The following is a 5,960-nucleotide window of genomic DNA, read 5'->3' as shown; positions in this document are numbered from 1 at the left end:
AATTCTACAGTCGACTTTCTTTATCCCAAGTTCTGTGTCCTTGGATTCAACCATCTGTGGATTATGCAGTACTGTGATACTTATTAGATGAAACTTTTTGCTCCTTTTACCTCCCAGGAACAGACTCAGCTGTTACTATGTGCTTCAGGATCCAGAGCCAAGTGCATCTTTGACTTTAACCAATGCTCATAACTTTACATTTGCTGTGTTTCTAGTACATCTTATTGTTGAGCTTAACAGTGTCTTTCCAATACTTATTTTTATATGGAAAGTCATTGTTCTGGTCTTGAATCAGATGGTTCCATCAAACGTATGGAAGTCACTGAGATTCTTTTCTGTTTGTACACATTTATATATTTTCCCCTTTAAGAGATACTCTTTATGGCCTGATATTTTCCTCCAGTCTCTTTGCCAATGTACTTCTATGTAAATGGACACATTTCTATAGCATCGTGGTTTTGTTTTTTTTTTCTGGAATAAATTACATATAGTCATAATATACTATCTTTTTTATATATTGCTGAATTCAATCTGCTAGAATTTTGTTGAGGATTTTTCATCTATGTTCACAAGAAATACTTATCTGTTGCTTTTGCTCTCTTTTCCTCTTTGAAATATCTGTTTGAAATTACAGTAACGCTGGCTTCATAAAATGAATTGAGAAGTAGTTTCTCCTCATCTGTTTTCTGAAACATGCTTATGAATTAATGTGTTAGTCACTCAGTCATGTTGACTCTTTGCAACCTCATGGACTGTAGCCCATCAGGATCCTCTGTCCATGGAATTTCTCAGGCAAGAATACTGGAGTGGGTTTCCATTTCCTTCTCCAGGGGATCTTCCCGATCCAAGGACTGAACCTGGGTATCCCACATCGCAGGCAAATTCTTTACCATCTGAGCCACCAGGGAAGCCCTTCTGAAACGTGCTTTTTGGTTGATATACTTTCTTAATTAAATGTTGGAATATAGCAATGAAGCCATCTGGGCCTGGATTTTAAATGTGGGTACATTTTAAATTATAAAGTAATCTTATTTGATAGTTACAGGACTGTAAAGATTTTAAACTTTCTTCGTGAGATGCTTTTGGTAGCTTTAGATTTGTTTAAAATTTATTGTTACAGTTGGTTATTATATGAACTTGTTATATTTTTAATGTCTGTAGGAGTTGCAGTGATATCCATCTTGCATTCTTGATATTGATAATCTATACTTTTTCTCTTTTGCCTTGATCAGTACAGATTTGCCAAATTTATTAATCTTTTCAAAAGACTCAGATTTTGGTTTCATGATGTTCTCTATTGTTTGTCGTTTTTCTATTTCATTGATTTCTGTCTTATTGTTATTATTTCCTTCCTCCTTGCTATTTTGGGTTTAATTTACTCTTATTCTCTAGCTTCTTAATTTGAAAACTTAGACAAATAGCGGATCTTTCTCCTTTTTATGTAGGCATTTAATAATGTAAATTTCATTTTAGTGAAAGTGTTAGTCACTCAGTCAAGTCTAACTCTTTGGAACCCCATGGACAGTAGCCCGCCAGGCTCCTCTGTCCATGGAATTTTCCAGGCAAGAATACTGGAGTGGGTTGCCATTCTCTTCTCCAGGGTTATCTTCCCCACCCAGGGATTAAACCCAGGTATCCTGCGCTACAGGCAGATTCTTTATCTTCTGAGACACCAAAATTTCATTTTAAGAATTACTTTAATTCTCCCCCCCCCTTTTTTTTAATTTTATTTTATTTTTAAACTTTACATAACTGTATTAGTTTTGCCAAATATCAAAATGAATCCGCCACAGGTATACATGTGTTCCCCATCCTGAACCCTCCTCCCTCCTCCCTCCCCATTCCATCCCTCTGGGTCATCCCAGTGCACCAGCCCCTAGCATCCAGTATCGTGCATCGAACCTGGACTGGCAACTCATTTCATACATGATATTTTACATGTTTCAATGCCATTCTCCCAAATCTTCCCACCTCTCCCTCTCCCACAGAGTCCATAAGACTGTTCTATATCTTACAGGTCTGAATATATTTTGTTGTCATTTTTACTCAGTTAAACATTTTCCAATTTCCTTTATGATAGCTTATTTGACCCATCGATTATTTAAAATATATTTTAAAATTTCCAAATGCTTTATTTCCAAACTTGGAATTATCCATATATTTTTATTATGATTTTCAATTTAACTCCATTTTGTTCAAAAACAACCTCTGTATAATTTCAATGCTTTAAAATAAATGAAACAGATTTCTGACCAGGAATGTGGTCTAGTGAATGTTTCATGAATATTTGAAAAAAAAAGTATATTTTGCTGTTGTTCTATAAATCCCAGTTAGTTCAGGTTAGTTTGATAGCATTATTTAGGTCTTCTAGGAAATCAGTCCTGAATATTCACTGGAAAGACTGATGCTAAAGCTGAAACTCCAATACTTTGGCCACCTGATATGAAGAACAACTGACTCATTGGAAAAGACCCTGATTCTGGGAAAGATTGAAGGCAGAAAGAGAAGGGGACGGCAGAGGATAAGATGGTTGGATGGCATCACCGACTTGATGGACATGAGTTTGAGCCAGCTCTGGGAGTTGGTGATGGACAAGTAAGCCTGACTTGCTACAGTCCATGGGGTGGCAAAGAGACACGACTGAGTGACTGAACTGAACTGAACTCTGATGATTTCTGGCTTTCCTGCTAGCTCAGCTGGTAAAAAATCCGCCTGCAATGCAGGAGACCCCAGTTCAATTTCTGGGTTGGGAAAATCCACTGGAGAAGGGATAGGCTACCCATTCCAGTATTCTTGGTTCTCCCTTGTGGCTCAGCTGGTAAAGAATCTGCCTGCAATTCTGGAGACCTGGGTTCCATCTCTGGGTTGGGAAGATCCCCTGGAGAAGGGAACAGCTACACACTCCAGTATTCTGGCCTGGAGAATTCCATGGACTGTATAGTCCATGGGGTTGCAAAGACTCGGACACAAATGGGCGACTTTCATTTTCTGATGATCTAATCAATTTTATAAAATAATTCCTATTTGTGCCTGGTAATATTCCTTTTCATACTGTTCATGGGGTTCTCAAGGCAAGAATATTGAAGTGGTTTGCCATTCCCTTTTCCAGTGGACCACTTTTTATCAGAACTCTCTGCCATGACCCGTCCAACTTCTGTGGCCCAAGCCATACACAGCATGGCTCATAGTTTCATTAGGCTAGACAAGGCTGTGGTCCATATGATCAGTTTGGTTAGTTTTCTGTGATTGTGGTTTTCATTCTGTCTGCCCTCTGATAGATAGGGATAAGAGGGTTATGGAAGCTTCCTGATCACTATCATCTTGCATATTGGTTTACTTGAGTGGTCAAAACCAGGTGTATTGTGAACTGCGGTTTTGTTCACTAATGAAGATGGGTGATTTTCATCCAATTCTTTCTCTTCAGTTATTACTGGTTCTTTTAAATTAATCTTTTTTTTTATTTGCATAAACAGCACTTTTGTCTTTTATAACTTCAGGTTCCTTTTCTAACTTAGAATGCTGAGACTTTGCAAACAGCTTTTGAGAAACATCAAGAGCCTCTTGTTGCAAGCATGCAACTTAATCACAACTGTTTTCTTCTAGTACTGTGACTGCTACAGATGAATCAGAATCAGGTTTTGAGGTGGTGGCATGTTCTAGATCTTCTTTTTCTGTTAAAGGACTTCCTTCATTGACTCTTCTTTTTCATAAAGCTGCTCAGAGTTACTGCATTCTTGGCAACTTTGCAGGTATTTCAGCCCTACTATCAGTAACCTGAGGAACTTCAATTAATGGTGGTCTCAGGGGTATTGTCTGTTTGAATGGAGGGCTCAGGACCTCCTCAAGAAACTCATTAAAGTTGTCTTCATTGACAAATAACCCTTCCTCCAAACAATCGTTGTTTAAGCACTCATCTTACATGCCAGCAAAGTAATGCTCAAAATTCTCCAAGCCAGGCTTCAACAGTATGTGACTTATGAACTTCCAGATGTTCAAGCTGGATTTAGAAAAAGCAGAGGAACCAGAGATCAAATTGTCAACATCTGTTGGATCATCAAAAACACAAGAGAGTTCTAGAAAAACATCTGCTGCTGCTGCTGCTAAGTCACTTCAGTTGTGTCCGACTCTGTGTGACCGCATAGATGGCAGCCCACCAGACTCCCTTGTCCCTGGGATTCTCCAGGCAAAAACACTGGAGTGGGTTACCATTTCCTTCTCCAATGCATGAAAGTGAAAAGTGAAAGTGAAGTTGCTCAATCGTGTCAGACTCTACTTTTGCTTTATTGACACCAAAGCCTTTGACTGTGTGGATCACAGCAAACTGGAAAATTTTTAAAGAGATGGGAATACCAGCCACCTGACCTGCCTCCTGAGAAATCTGTATGCAGGTCAAGAAGCAACAGTTAGAACTGAACATGGAACAACAGACAGGTTCCAAATCGGGAAAGGAGTACGTCAAGGCTGTATATTGTCACCCTGCTAATTTAACTTATATATAGAATACAACATGAGAAATGCTGGACTGTATGAAGCACAAGCTGGAATCAAGATTGCTGGAGAAATATCAATAATCTCAGATATGGAGGTGACACCACACTTATGGCAGAAAATGAAGAACTAAAGAGCCTCTTGATGAAAGTCAAAGAGGAGAGTGAAAAAGTTGGCTTAAAGCTCAACATTCAGAAAACTAAGATCATGGCATCTGGTCCCATCACTTCATGGCAAATAGATGGAGGAAACAACGAAAACGGTGAGAGACTTAATTTTTGAGGCTCCAAATCACTGCAGATGGTGACTGCAGCCATGAAATTAAAAGACGCTTGCTCCTTGGAAAAAAAAGCTATGACCAACCTAGACAGCATATTAAAAAACAGAGACATTACTTTGCCAACAAAGGTCCATGTGGTCAAAACTATGGTTTTTCCAGTAGTCATGTATGGATGTGAGAGTTGGACTGTAAAGAAAGCTGAGCGCCAAAGAATTGATGCTTTTGAACTGTGGTGTTGGAGAAGACTCCTGAGAGTCCCTTGAACTGCAAGGAGATCCAACCAGTCCATCCTAAAGGAAATCAATCCTGAATATTCATTGGAAGGACTGATGCTGAAGCTGAAACTCCAATACTTTGACCACCTGATGCGAAGAATCAATTCATTGGAAAAGACCCTGATGCTGGGAAAGATTGAAGGGGGGAGGAGAAGGGGACAACAGAGGATGAGATGGTGGGATGGGATCGCTTACATGATGGACGTGAGTTTGAGTAGCCTCCGGGAGTTGGTGATGGACAGGGAAGCCTAGTGTGCTGAAGTCCATGGGGTCACAAAGAGTTGGACATGACTGAGCCACTGAACTGACTGAATATTCCTTATTGAAAATTCTGTTTTGTTTGATAAAAATATAGCCATTGCAGATATCTTTTGCTTGGTACTTCATGATGTACCACTTTCTGGCATTTTACTTTTAATTTACCTGTGTCTTTTTATCTAAATTATGTTTCTTTAGACATAGTTTAGTTATGTCTTACCTTCTTATCTATTTTGAAAGACTCTGCATTTTAAGTCAAGTGATTAGACCAGTTACACTTAGTATCATTATCAATTTGATATGTTTAAATCTCTTATCCTGTGATTTGTATTTATGCCCTGTGTCTTTGTTCCTCTTTTTCTCTTTCCCTTGTCTTGCCTTATTTTGGGTTAAAAGATTTTTTTTTAGGATTTAATTTTATCACTAATACTGTCTTATTGGAGAAGGAAATGGCAACCCACTCCAGTGTTCTTGCTTGGAGAATCCCAGGGATGGGGGAGCCTGGTGGGCTGCCGTCTATGGGGTCGCACAGAGTTGGACACGACTGAAGCGACTTAGCAGCAAACACTGTTTTACTATCTATACTTCTTGGGCTTTAGTTTTAGTTTTCTTTTCTCTTCATTCTTTAAAGTAGATCCAACTTTTCTTCTAGTTTCAAT

Source organism: Bubalus bubalis, chromosome 16, assembly GCF_019923935.1.
Source record: "Bubalus bubalis isolate 160015118507 breed Murrah chromosome 16, NDDB_SH_1, whole genome shotgun sequence".
Lineage (NCBI taxonomy): Eukaryota > Metazoa > Chordata > Mammalia > Artiodactyla > Bovidae > Bubalus > Bubalus bubalis.
Note: the sequence above shows the minus strand (reverse complement) of the source record.